At 34.6% G+C, this 13,248-nt stretch overlaps 1 long non-coding RNA gene across 7 annotated transcripts in view; it reads right to left on the minus strand.

Annotated features, from left to right (window-relative positions):
* Window positions 1-10,717, minus strand: part of LOC122237849 — an 88,146-nt gene extending 77,429 nt beyond the window's left edge. For 4 of the 7 annotated variants that reach the window (XR_006216538.1, XR_006216537.1, XR_006216533.1 and 1 more), the window contains exons 1-4: window positions 10,648-10,684; window positions 8,043-8,237; window positions 6,011-6,105; window positions 33-207 (exon numbers count right to left, since the gene is read on the minus strand). This is a non-coding gene — a long non-coding RNA (uncharacterized LOC122237849). Of the gene's footprint in view, window positions 1-32; window positions 208-6,010; window positions 6,106-8,042; window positions 8,238-10,647 lie in introns of all 7 variants that reach the window. The other 3 variants (XR_006216535.1, XR_006216534.1, XR_006216536.1) reach the window with 3 other exon arrangements.
* Between the last annotated feature and the right edge of the window lie 2,531 nt (window positions 10,718-13,248).

The following is a 13,248-nucleotide window of genomic DNA, read 5'->3' on the forward strand; positions in this document are numbered from 1 at the left end:
TACTATTTGGACTCTGTCACTATGTTGCTTACCTTTTTCCTGTTCACTGATTTCATTTATCAAAAGCAGCCAGGGGTCTCTGTCATATATAGCTTTGTTCTGATAGTGAGGGCAAGTCTCAATATGAATTCAGTAGAGTCTCTGTTCTTGAAGACTTCATAGTGATTATTATCGTGATTTGTACAGAGTTCAGGACTGCAGAGGTGTCTGTAACATAAGCAGAGACCACTTGTTGACGTCCGTTTTCCTGTACTGTGACTGTAGTCCCATCATCCCACTGGACACAGTTAAAGGCTCACTCAGATTCAAGGGCAGGAGAGAGGTTTCAACATATTGACAAGAGTAGCTTCAAAGTATTATGAAAGAAGATTAAAGGAAGTGTTTAGAAATAAAACACCATATGATAAAATTTATACAGTTCTGAACTTTTCTATTATTAAGCACAGGAGAGCTTCCAATTTAGCCTCTGCAAAAACTTAAATTCTCAAAATCTTCTATTGTGCTTCTCTACAAAACTTTTTATATTAAATCTGAGATGAATGAAATTCTGTTAACAATGGATTAATTATTATTTTCCTGATTAAACAACTGCTTATTGAGTTTGTATAAGCCAGGGATTTTGTTATATGTAGGACTAATATTTTGAAGATACAGTCCCAACCTCAAGTTTGTCATTCAGAAGACCTGAAACATGAATAAATAAATGTATTCTTTTGAATTGCAGTATTTCTCCAGAATTGCATATAACCCTCTTAAACTATACCACAAGTCGCATAATAATTTTTATTTTTCCTTGTATAACGGGACTTCGTTAAAAATAAGAGTATTACACACAAGAGTTGACTGATAATTAATTGGCAAATATGATAGTGATGATGATGTACCTGATAACCTGTCTCCACCAGGATTAAGTGGCTCCTTTAAATGTTGGTCTTTTATTTTTAATGTGATTTTACTTTTTGCAGGCAAAATTATGGGTGGAATTTTAACCATTTTTGAGCAAAGGAATTTGGTGACTGATCTTTACCATGGCTTTCTTCTCATACTTTCTCTTGTCATTGATGTTAGCTGTTGTTATGCCATAAAAGGTACTTGTTTACTGAGGCTTTTAGATAATTATAATTTTATGTGTCCTGCTTAATAGTTTTATCTGTAACTGGGACTTTATTATTGCACAACATTTTTCCCTGTAGGATATATGGAGGGGTAATATATTCATCCTGTCTACTTATCTGCCTTACCATTCTGTGGGAATCATTGCCAGAAGATGGTATGCACTTGTCTATGAATGGATAAAAGGAGGAATTTATTTAGTTTCATAGCAATAAAATTAAGTTATATTTCAGGCCTCCAGTTATGAGTTTGTATAGGGCTCATCTCTATAGCATATGAGAAAATGTTTCATATATATAACAGATACTTACTCTTTCAAAATATTTTAAAATCACTTTGATGTAAAAAATATTATATTTATTTTATATTCCTATCATAAAAAGAAAGTTATTACATATATTTCAACCTTTTTTTATGACTCTGTGAGGTATAGAGAAATCAACTCTGGGTTTCTGAAATAAATTAGGGGTGTCATTTACTGGGGTTTTAGGGAAAGCTGAATCATCAGAACTTGTCAGAAAATGTGAGATCCAGGGCATCATACCAGAGATGAACTCTTGGTAGTTGGTATTTAACTCGCACGTTGCTACGCATTTTACATATTGTTTTCATTTCCATGTATTTTGAAAATAATTTAAATCTCTAAAAGAGTTAAAAGAATAGTACAAAGGCCACCTGTTGCCAGTTGCTGACATTTTGCCACATTTTCAATTTTTGAGCTATTTGAAAATAAAACTGCATACATCATGATTCTTTATCCCTAGATATTTTAATATATATTTCTTTAAAACGAGGTTATTCTCCTGTATACCAGCAACATGATTATCATCAGCCAGTATGTATTATTGTTTCAATATTTTCTAGTTTTTAGTTCATCTTTACATTTTTTATGATTGTTCGCAATTTTTCTTGATTTGCTCCAGGAGCTGATCAAGGGACAAGCGTATGCCATTTGTTGTGTGTCTCCAGTCTCCTTCAGTCTAGAGCACTGACCCCCCACTTCCATCATCTTTGTCTTTCTTAAGACATTTGTGTTGAGGTCCAGTCAGTTGCTTTGTAAAATATCTCCTATTTGGATGAAGCTTATGATTTCTTCATGGATAGATTAACTTTGGATTCATTTTGGCAAGAATACTGCTTTGCTTCTGGTTGACACTTTTGTATCACATCAGGAGGCATTATGTCTGTTTATTCCATTATTTTTGGGAGACTGTGTTTGGTTAACATGTTAACCATTAGTTTTCTTTGTTTTAAGAATATGCATTTCCATCTGTAATTAAGTAATTTCTTGGGTGATCCTTTGAGGTTGTGTAGTAATCTTGTTTTCCAATATACTGTTTGTATTTCTTTTCTTTCTTTTTTTTTTTTTTTTTTTTTGAGTTCAGTTATTACATCTTTCTTCAGTATCTGACATGTTTCTTTGAAGAAGTGCTCTTTTCCCTTCCAGATCTCAAGTTTGACCAGGAGTTGCCCTTCACTGTGGCTCCAGTGTACTTTTTGATATATTCCCATTAGTGTTTAGCATTTATTCACTTTCTGGCAAAACTGTTGTTCTTCTACTTTCCCTCTACAGACCTGGAATTAACCATTTTCCAAGGCATCTGATAGGAAATAGTGTTTAGAAAGTAGCATCTGGGCACTAGATACACTCATTGCTACTTGGGGGTCATTTCTTCATGGCTCTTTAGTGAAAGACTCTAGGATGGATATGTTCAAAGGGGAAAAATAACTTGAAAGAACTCTTGAGCTGGACGTAAATGATTGTTCATCATGCTGATTACTGCAACTCAAACTCACCATCTCAGGGTTCTTCTTCATCTTTCCCATGGTGTGCGTGTGTGTCCCATAGTGAAACCCAGAGTTCCCATTTATCTGTATGCTTCCCCACTTATAATTCATAAAATAGTTGCAGTATAAAGACTTCTTTGCAGAGGCTGTATAGAACTAAGTTTATATAAACTAACAGGTAATTGTTTCCTTTTTGTGGTTTTAATTCTTAACCATTGCGGGTACATATTGAGTCACCACTGGGTTTTCTTTATACCTGCTGTGTGGTATTAGTACACCTGTAGGTGTACTCACCAATGTTGTGTGTGTGTGTGTGTGTGTGTATGTGTGTTTAATATATTTGGTGAACAAATATGAACTGGAGTTGGAATTTTTCTTAAGGATCTTTGGCCTGCCACACAGTGTTTCCTCTACAGATATCTAAAGAGCTAAGAACACCAAATGCTTACTATCTGGATGAAACAAAGAGTTTCTGAGATAAAAGAAGTACAGGCTGTAGAGCTGAAGTTTATGAAGAAGAAAGAGACAATAGATTAAATTATGCTTGTAACTGGACAGATGTGAGAAATCTGGGGGCTCTCTGGCTGGTTTTGGTAATCCTGGAAATGGTCTTTGTTGACACTTTTAGATTGCAAAGACAGCAGCTGTATTTTCGTTCAAAGTTTGGCTGCAGTGAACAGTATTGCACATGCAGTACAGCATCGGATGCTTCTAGAAGGCTGATATCCAAGGTTTTCGTAAGAACTTGACAGGCAGAGCAATCTCAGAGACTACTGTAACCATTATCTGACTATAGAGGGAAACCAAACCTGCAAATCACATTTTGAAGAACTTAGGAAATATCAGCAACTAACTTAAATAACTTTTTAAACTAATGACTGTGATTATTATTTTTAAATTATGATCTTATTTAATATATACTGAACTAAGTTAGATGTTATTAGTCCTACTTTACACACGAGGATACTGATAATCAGAGAGGTTTGCAAATTTTGTAAGGTCGAGCAGCTAATAATGGCAAAGATGAAATTTAAATTTAAAATTATCTACCTCCAAACCCCATAACTTTAATTCATAGAGTTTGTTATTCATAAAAGATCAAAGTAAACTGAATAACCATTTATCCAGCGAATAAGCATAATGAATTTTAGAAGACAGAACACAGAATTCAGTAAATTGTAGGGTTAAGATATCCCTGCACATTTTTTTTTTGTTTTTGATTTGCCTTTGAATTTATTGATAATTAGTTAATGGAGCCTGATTTTAGTTGTATTAGATGAAGATAGATCTCAGAGATTTTGTGTAACATACCTTTTACAAACCATTCAGCACTGTGCTAATTACTTTGCATAAATTAAGTCATTTACCTCACAGCAGACCTGTAAGTTGGGAATAATCGTTTTCGTTTTACATGTGAGCAAACTGAGGCTCAGTGAAGTTAAATGACTTGGTAAGCAAATTGCTATCAAGTAGCAATACAGTCATCTGATCCTATACTCTTTACATCTCAGAGATTTTGTTATTGTCTGGTTAATGTTATTCGTATATTCTTCTATTCTTTTTAAAATGTGAAAGTACATTTTATAATTAGGTAGTTAGTCCAAAGTACTTATTTTTGAAATGTACTCTTAGGTGTAATCCGAATCAAAATATTATTGTATCATTAAGTTTGAAAAATAAAAGAGACAAAATATTTTATTTTCTTTCGGGACAGTTTAAATCAGAGATCGGTTTGTGATATATTACTATACCGACTTACAGTACTGTATCGACAAATATTCTAAATGTTTCTAATTTGTTCCTAGCACTGCTCTAGCTAGGCATAGAGGAAGGAGGAGAGGAGATAAAACACCTTCCCTCATGGAGCGTACTCTCTAGTGTGTTGAATAACACTACTTACAAACAAGATACTTGGAGATTCAATAGATAGGATTTAGACCTTAGATGGGTAGGGAGTGGAGCTTTTTAGGTTTTGTGGTATTGATCCAAAGGAAAAAAAATACACAGAAAACTCTGAAGAAGACTGTATTTTAAATTATTTACCCTAATTAGGAAAAATACTATTTTTGTAAGGATCTAACCCCCCTTCAAATACATTGAAAAGCTCTGACAATGTTTCCTGTGACTATATTTGAGGTGCCATGATGAGTGCATGCCAAAAATTGTGAAAAGTCTGAGATTTTTACCTTCTCGCAAGCTAAAGTGTTAGCCTGCCCTAGTTTCATACATGTTGGCAGAAGATCAAGCCTCCTGGGTCAGAGGCAAGGTGCTTTATTACTCATACAGCAAGAAGTATGACCTTCATGTAACCGTCATGTTCACATCTGTTCCTTGAGTGTCCCAAGTCCACAGGAGAAATAGGGGAGGGGGTCCTGGAGGGCTCTGCATACACCATGGATTTGCATCACAGTTGAGGAGTCACAAGCTTGGGGTCTTTTATAGGAGATTGCAGTCTTTTATGAAAGATTTCCCGCAGAGAGAAATTATTATTATACTAGACAGCAAAAAATCCTGCCTGGAGGGTGACACTATCTCTGTCTTCCAAGGCTGTTAGCTATACCTATGTCCTTGAGTACTTAATACTGAACAGAGGACATCAGTGTATTTGTTCTCAAAATGAGCAGAAATGTGAGACATCCATAGAGAATTACTTTCAGTTTCCTTCACTCTATACTACTGTTTTCCATGGCTTGATAATGAACTATCACTAAAAACTGGTTACTTGTGTATATTGCATATAGGGAAGAATGACATATTTGGATCATATCTACGATGGGATGGGTCATAAAATATCTAACTTACATATGAGGAAAATGAGGTTCATGGAGAATATATTTATGACTCAGTATTCCATAGTTAATCAATTTCAGTGTCAGGATTTAATACCAGATGTTTTCAGTAATCAAAAGAATCCAACATTCGGTATGTAAATATATCTGCAATTTCTAGCATAAATAGATAGAACTCCTCCATGCTGAAAACGACTTTCAGAATTTCATGTTAGTATGACATCCACATCAATTTGGCATTCACCCATATTATCAGCTTTCACCTGAGAAACACTTTCCATTATGTAGTTCAGTCTACTGAAAAATGTGCTGGCACGAACCTCCTCTCACAGGTTAGAGAAGTTGGTGCAGTTCTGGCTCAATGCAGCCGGAAAGGTGGTTTCTTCAGGGCAACCTGCTGATGGATATTCTAGCCCTAGAATACACATTTAGATGTGTCTAGATTAGAAACATCTACAATGCATTCATGAATTACAGTTTATAGGAAGATCAAAGCAGGACATAACAGCATTCTATGGGGTTTTAAAAGAGCTGTTTTTTTTTTTTTTGTTTTGTTTTGTTTTTTTTCTTCTCCAAGATAATAAAGTTTGTTTCTAGAGTTTAGTAAATAGGTGTCTTTAGTCAGCAGGTCAGCATTATTTTCAATATCCCTATGATTTATCGGCTGGGGGCATTTTAATATAGAAGTCCCTTACATACATACTTTACAGAAATTTGCTTGATTTTTGTGTATGTGATGAATTCTTAAATCCCTCTTTTCTAGCTGACCAAAATTCATATAATTATATATTTGAATTAATGAAGACCATGAAAGCACTGTGACAGAATAATTATCTTTAATTATACTAATTACATAAATGGGTAAAAATTGATGATTAGGGCATTACTTTGTGAAAATAATAGCTTCATATTAATGATTGGATCGTCTTGTGACTTATCTTAACCATCCTCCCTACCTTTTCTGACCTACATTTGACATATAAAAGTTTAAGAAAAATTTTGAACTCAGATTCATTCCTTCATATATACCCTGAATTTCTATGCTTTTTTGAATTAACTAAGATGATTTGTGTTGCCAGATTTAGCAAATAAAAATACATTGCCTTCAGTTAAATTTGAGTTCCAAATGCACAGCGAATATGGCCTTTTTAGAGTAAATCCAAATATTGCAACATTGGAGATGAATTCCGTAAGGCAGTACGCTCAGTAACGGTTAGTTGCATGTGTTTTTAAGAGGATATATACTCAGCCTTTTATCCAGTATTCCCACAAAATATAGGAAAAATTGCAAGGATTTTATTGAAATGTGAATTAGTCCCAGAAGTAAATTTTTAATGTTTCAGTTTAAGCTGTAAAAGTTGTCACCTGCACTTTACAAAGGTCACATGATGGTTATGTGCCACTCTTTGGTTGTAAAATACAGACGTAAATTATTTTGTGAAGTGATGTTTATATTCTAGCATATTTCTCATTAAGGCAGGCAAATGAATTTAAGGATACGTGTTTTCCCCAAACTAGTTTTTAAAAAAGGACAGATAGTTTCGTGATTTTTATTAACAACAATTTAAATTCCCACAAGTCTTCATCAGACCCCAGTTCTTTTCTATCATATTGTTAACTGACAATGTCCATGAATTACTTATCAAATAATTGTCTCTAATGTTTTCCTCCTGTATTTACTTACTGGGATTCCCGAATATGCAGGGATTGCCTTATTCCTCTTGTGCTTTGGTTATTTGGTGAACGTCAAAAGGCAACAAGTAGTGTCATTATTTTGGGATCTAAAAATAATTCATTTGCATAATGGGGTTTGAAATCCTGAAACACAAAACTCTGCAATGCTCCCCATTGAGAGCAGTTGTGCTTGTGATGGAGAGAGAGAAGTTAACTTAGATGCTCTATGCAATCAGAATATAAGACTCTTGATAACTTTATAACACCACTCCAGCACTAATGATTTTCTTAGAAAAATGTTTATAATTTCAAGTTCTTAAATAAACGAAGATTTGTCTCAGAGTCAAGTCTTAAAGAATGCTTTGCTCTTGATCCGGGGACCCGGGCCACTTTGTGGAGGGCTAACCTTTCCTAAAATAGCCCTGAAGCAGTTGTGTTAAGGCCCCTTTGCAGATGCTCCCTAATGTGAGTTTAAATACTGTGGTGTCCTTTATCAAGGAGAACCCACACGCTTCCAAAGCTGTCACAGCTGGCTAACTCTGGTCCGATTCATAAGGGATTAATTGGCCATGGGTGCTCGTGAGCTGAAATACTGTCACAGCGGCTGTAGATCTGTCACTTTGATACACAAGGTAATCAAGTCCAGTAATAGACTCTCCATGAATGTTAATAGCTTACCTTAGCAAGAAATCATTAGAGGCTGTTTACTTGATGTCACATGGAAGAACATAGTCTGGACTTTTAGTTCAAGATCATTTGATATTTTGTGGGATAAACTTCTTTTCCAAAACTGTACTAAATACCAAATACGTTGTGGTTGTTTTGAGACTAACTACAGAGGAAAAGAACCTGAGCTTGAGAAAACAACTTCATCTGAAAAATAAAAGTAAAATACATTTTTTTTCTAAATTTCTTTTTAATGATTTTCTGGTAATGGTTCAAACAATCAGAAAATCGAGTGAAAGGAAAAGTTTACTTTTCCCTTGTTTCCTTCTCCCCCGCCCCCTTTAGGGATAACTTGGTTTCTCTGGTATGAAATCTTTCCAGATCATTTACCCTTCATTTAAAAATAGAGTTTTATATACTCACACACGTAAATAGATTTATGTACTTTTATTTGAATGGGATTATAGTTTACTTTTCTTCAAAAGCATTTTGGTTGTCTGTATGTATAAATAAATTGCATTGTAATAGTTGAACAATATTCTGTAAATTAAAGGTGAGCTTTAATTTGTTTAAATATTAATTGCATTTCAGTTACAGAAATTTTCTAAGAAAATAAAGAAATGAGAAATAGATTATTTATTTTCAAGGTTATTTTATTTGAAATATATTTTGACTCTGCACCTATCACATATTTGAATGTGTAACCCAGAGCCTAACACTTGCAGCCTTGCACAATATTTAAGGCACTGAATTTTTAATAGGAAATTTCATACTTTGGTGTCCTAGATTTTTCAGGAATGATTAAACTTCTCATTGGATACCACTTGAGAATATTGGTCTGTGGCTCTGTCCTTAGGGGTAATTGTCTATGTTAGGAAATTATTGGAGGAGAGGGGAAAATGATGAAATTATAGATTGATCAGACAAAAAGGTAACTTTGTTGAAATAAGAATTTTAGCATTAACAGTTGAATTGAGAGAATCTGCAATCCCAAAGTGCAGGGAGAAGTTTGAAGACTGCTAAAGATTTCCTGAGATTAAGCACCCTGGGTATTGATGTTAAGCACCATCCAGGAAGAATTCATTATAAGACTTTGACATGTATCCTACACACAAATTTTTTAAGCCAGATGAATTGACTATGTTTCTGGACAGGTAGCATATTTGAATATGTGCATAGGGAGAGAAATACTTTATCATTGTAATTTATCGGTTATGTAAGTAAAAATGTAGCAACAATACACCAGCATACAGGAAGATATTGTAAAAGTTATTAGATCTAAGTTTTTTAACAATCTTCAAATGGAGCATATAATTAGCTCTTGAAATTCTGTTATCATTGTATTTAGACTCTAATTAGTAGCCAATCTTTGTAGTTTTCTCTTACCGAGAAAATCGTCTCGGTATTCAATATGTTTAAAATCAATTCAATTCAGAGTACCCGTATTATAATAGAATGAAGAAATTAAAACAGTATGTAAAAATATGGTGTGAAAACACCAAAAAGGGCATTGGAAATGGGCATAATATATTATATATATAGATTATATATGTATATCTGTCCTAGAGTTACTAGGAGAATTGACACATTTAAATCATTTTCAGAATATTTAAGCTATATAACACCTTTAAAGCAATTAGTATAGAGAGTTTAAATTGTAGTTGCTTACCAAATTGTGGATTTCATCTTATAGTTACCACTCAGTTGATAGATCATAAAAATATGGGCACATATTTTCATAAAATAATAATAAAATCAAACCTATTACCACTTGTTACAAAATTGAAGGTTTATTTAAAAATGACATTTATTTTTAGGTTCTGATTACATTTTAATGGACAATTCTTTGTGATCTGGCTGGTGAGTAGTATTGTTGCAGAATTGAAAGAGGTCTTCATTCCCTGTGTTGTATTACCCTGTACTCAAAACTGTGGTTCATCTGGCCAGTTCTGCCATCTTTTTATGTAACAGGCAACAATCGGTTTAAGATTTATAATGCAAGAGTACTGACTGCTCTGAGGTTTATATTCTATGAACCCTAAAGTGTAAGTGGAGAGGAAGAAGGGATGTCAGTCAGTACTGGTTCCATCCATATGCCTATCTCAGGAAGCCATGCAGCCCAGACGGTAGCCCAGAAAGATGGTGGCACTTGTCTAGAAAGAGCTACAGGTGAAAAGCCAGATGGTACAATGAATTGGGTGGTGAAATAAGCACAGGAGGAGAGAAAGACTTAGATGTGCTTGGGACATGTGAATGTGTCCAGAAGTAATTCTCATAATATCTCAATAAAATAATGTGAATATTCGGCAATTTTGACAGATTTTTAATAGTGACTTTTTGTTGGAGTTTAAACTTATCAGTGTGATACTTTTTATTCTTGGCTTTTCACAACTTGTGAGATTTCTTGAAATAGTGTTAACATCAGAACAATTCCATCTGTATCTCCTGAATGTTTGACAAAATGTATTTGCTATACCTTTACCCGTTTAAGTCAATAGTTCTTTTTTTTAGTAGAAAGCATATTTCTTTCCATTATTATTAATGATCACCTAGTATATGTAGACAAGAGAAATGTGCACTGAGAGTAAAGAAAATGAATTCGACGTAAGACTTTTACCTTGAGAAGCTTTTATCCTAGCACAGGAGATTGAAATGTAAGCATACAGTTATGACAGTTTGAAAAATACTGGAATACAGGCATAGGTAGAATACTGTGCAAAGAGAAAGGAGTAAGCAATGCACAAAGAGGCTCTAAAAGTGTGTTCTTCCACTGAAATAACTTCTAATAGAGTCCCACATGCCTGTCACAACATAGTACATCCTTCATGTCTCTCTTAATGGTCGCTGGCCTTCACTGATAACATTACTGAAATCTGACTATGAGAAACTCCCTCATGAGTAGTCAGGTGAAAGCTTAGCTGTTTTTGGTAAAATATCTTAGATTTTATGTGATAATATTCTTTCAACTATGCATATTTCTTGAGCCTGGTCTTAATGTACTATAGAGGAGTTATCCTGAACCTGCCCTAAATGTATTTTTCATTTCCTTATTTCTCTCTTCTCCATACTCTATGCATTGTAGAGTACCTGTTTAACATGTCTCGATGACAGGGGCTGCATCTATATTTTATTTGTTAATCATTCATCCCAATTATGAGCAATGAGGGCACCAGACAGAGCTTTATTAGGGGTGAATTTTACCAATACAGATCGTGGACCAGATACAGAAATTTATGTGAGTCTCATTCCATACCAGATTATCTTTTTATGTACGTTTTTCTGACTGGTCGTGTAAGTTATTCATAAATAAAGGCTTATCAAGAGCCTTGCTTACAGGAACTGAGGGCTTAAAAATTGTTACAAGCTTATGAAACGAAGACAATCATAGGCAATTATGAAATACTGTTTCTTTGCACTTCTGCTTGTGGAGACAAGTAAGCCTTCCCTAGTGTTTTATGAAAAAAGCAGCTGACACTTAAAAAAAAGCCAATTAGTAATAGAGCTACTTAATTGTTCATTTGGGTTTATGTCTCTCCAAGTCAGTTTGTTTGCTAACATTTCAATAACAACAAATAGGAAGTGTAGTTTAATGTGAAAATCAATACTCAGCAGAGATCAACAAAACCATAGCCACAAATGGTGAACTAGCGTTGTTGTTGTTGTTTTAAATCCGTTTGAACAACAGTTTGAATTCTTTTATACCGAATCCATCCCAAGAAAGATCAAAAAGAATGAGTCAATAGTTAGTACAAGTGAGATGAGACAAAAAAGTTTATAGGAAATAAATTCACAAATTTTTTGAGTAAACAAAGCATTGAAACATTAAAACTCATTGTGAAATCCAGCATAATATTAAGGTTTATAAATGCAGATTTTTTTAATGCAACCTTATTCTGCAACTGTAAAAATGTAGCTCAAAAAGTATTGTTCAGTGATTCTTTCTACAGATATTTACTGGACACTTATAATGTGCCAGGCATTATTCCAGACTCCTGGAATAGATCTGTAAATGATATAATGACATTTCGCCTCATGGAGTTTAGATTGAATGGAATGAGAAATGACTAGAAACTAAGCAAAAGATATACAGCATATAATAGATAATATATATGCACATATATGCACAATTAGCGTTTTAGAATATAGTGTCTGTTGTGGAAAAAATAAAAATGTAAAGTAGGTTAAAGGGATCAGGAATGACAGTGGTATGAAGGGAAACATTGCTGTTCTAAGTGGGATAATCCTGGAGGCCCACTGACACCTACTGTTTCACATATTAGATATACATGATGGTGATTTCAAAGTAATATATTTTTCAGCATAATTCAATTTAGCCAATGGCCTCAACTACCCCTTTTTCTTTCTGAAGTCCCCAAGATATAACTAAGGACAAAATGCCAGTCTTATTAGCTAGAACGTGGGCTCCAAATTTCAGTCCCGAATCTATTGACATGGGCTGATCTCAAGAAATACTTTACTTATGGGAGCACCTGGGTGTCTCAGTTGGTTAAGCGTCCAACTTTGGCTCAGGTCATGGTCTCATGGTTCATGAGTTCGAGCCCCACATCGGGCTCTCTGCTGTCAGTGCAGAGCCTGGAGCCTTCTTCGAATCCTTTGTCTCCCTCTTTCTGCCCCTCCCTCACTCTCTCTCAAAAATAAAAATTAAAAATTAATAAAAAATACTTATGCTAGGCCATCCTGAATGAAAACAGATAAGGTATGCCTCATCTATTTTTAGTTTGAAGACTAAACTAGAATCTTAGACCTGTCCCTTTGTTTGCAAGGGCAGTCCAGTTCTTAGACCTGCCTTCTGGTGCCTGAACGACACAAATATTGGGACAACTGATAGCCCCATTATAGCTGGTAAAAGTTGTTCACTTTGGACCTGTCCATCCAGAACAATAGGTACAGATTTATGTGTCACATAAGGGCATATAAGAGAAAAAGAGAGGATTCAGAGAATGAGTCCTCTTTACTTTGTCACCTTGGCTCATGAGAAGAAGGAAATCACAGAAATGGTGCACCCGTTCCAGGACTCCATTAAGTAGTGATGTGACTCAGTGATATTCTATAATATCCCAGACCAGGCAGTGAAAGAAGGGTGCAGAGCATCATATCTAGGAATCTGAGTTACATTAAAAGTGGATGGTAAGGAGGGAAGGCCTTGAGACTTGAGAAGTGAGGAAATGTCAACAGTGTATGTAGTGTATGCATAAAG

This window comes from Panthera tigris, chromosome B1 (genome assembly GCF_018350195.1).
Source record: "Panthera tigris isolate Pti1 chromosome B1, P.tigris_Pti1_mat1.1, whole genome shotgun sequence".
NCBI classification, from domain to species: domain Eukaryota; kingdom Metazoa; phylum Chordata; class Mammalia; order Carnivora; family Felidae; genus Panthera; species Panthera tigris.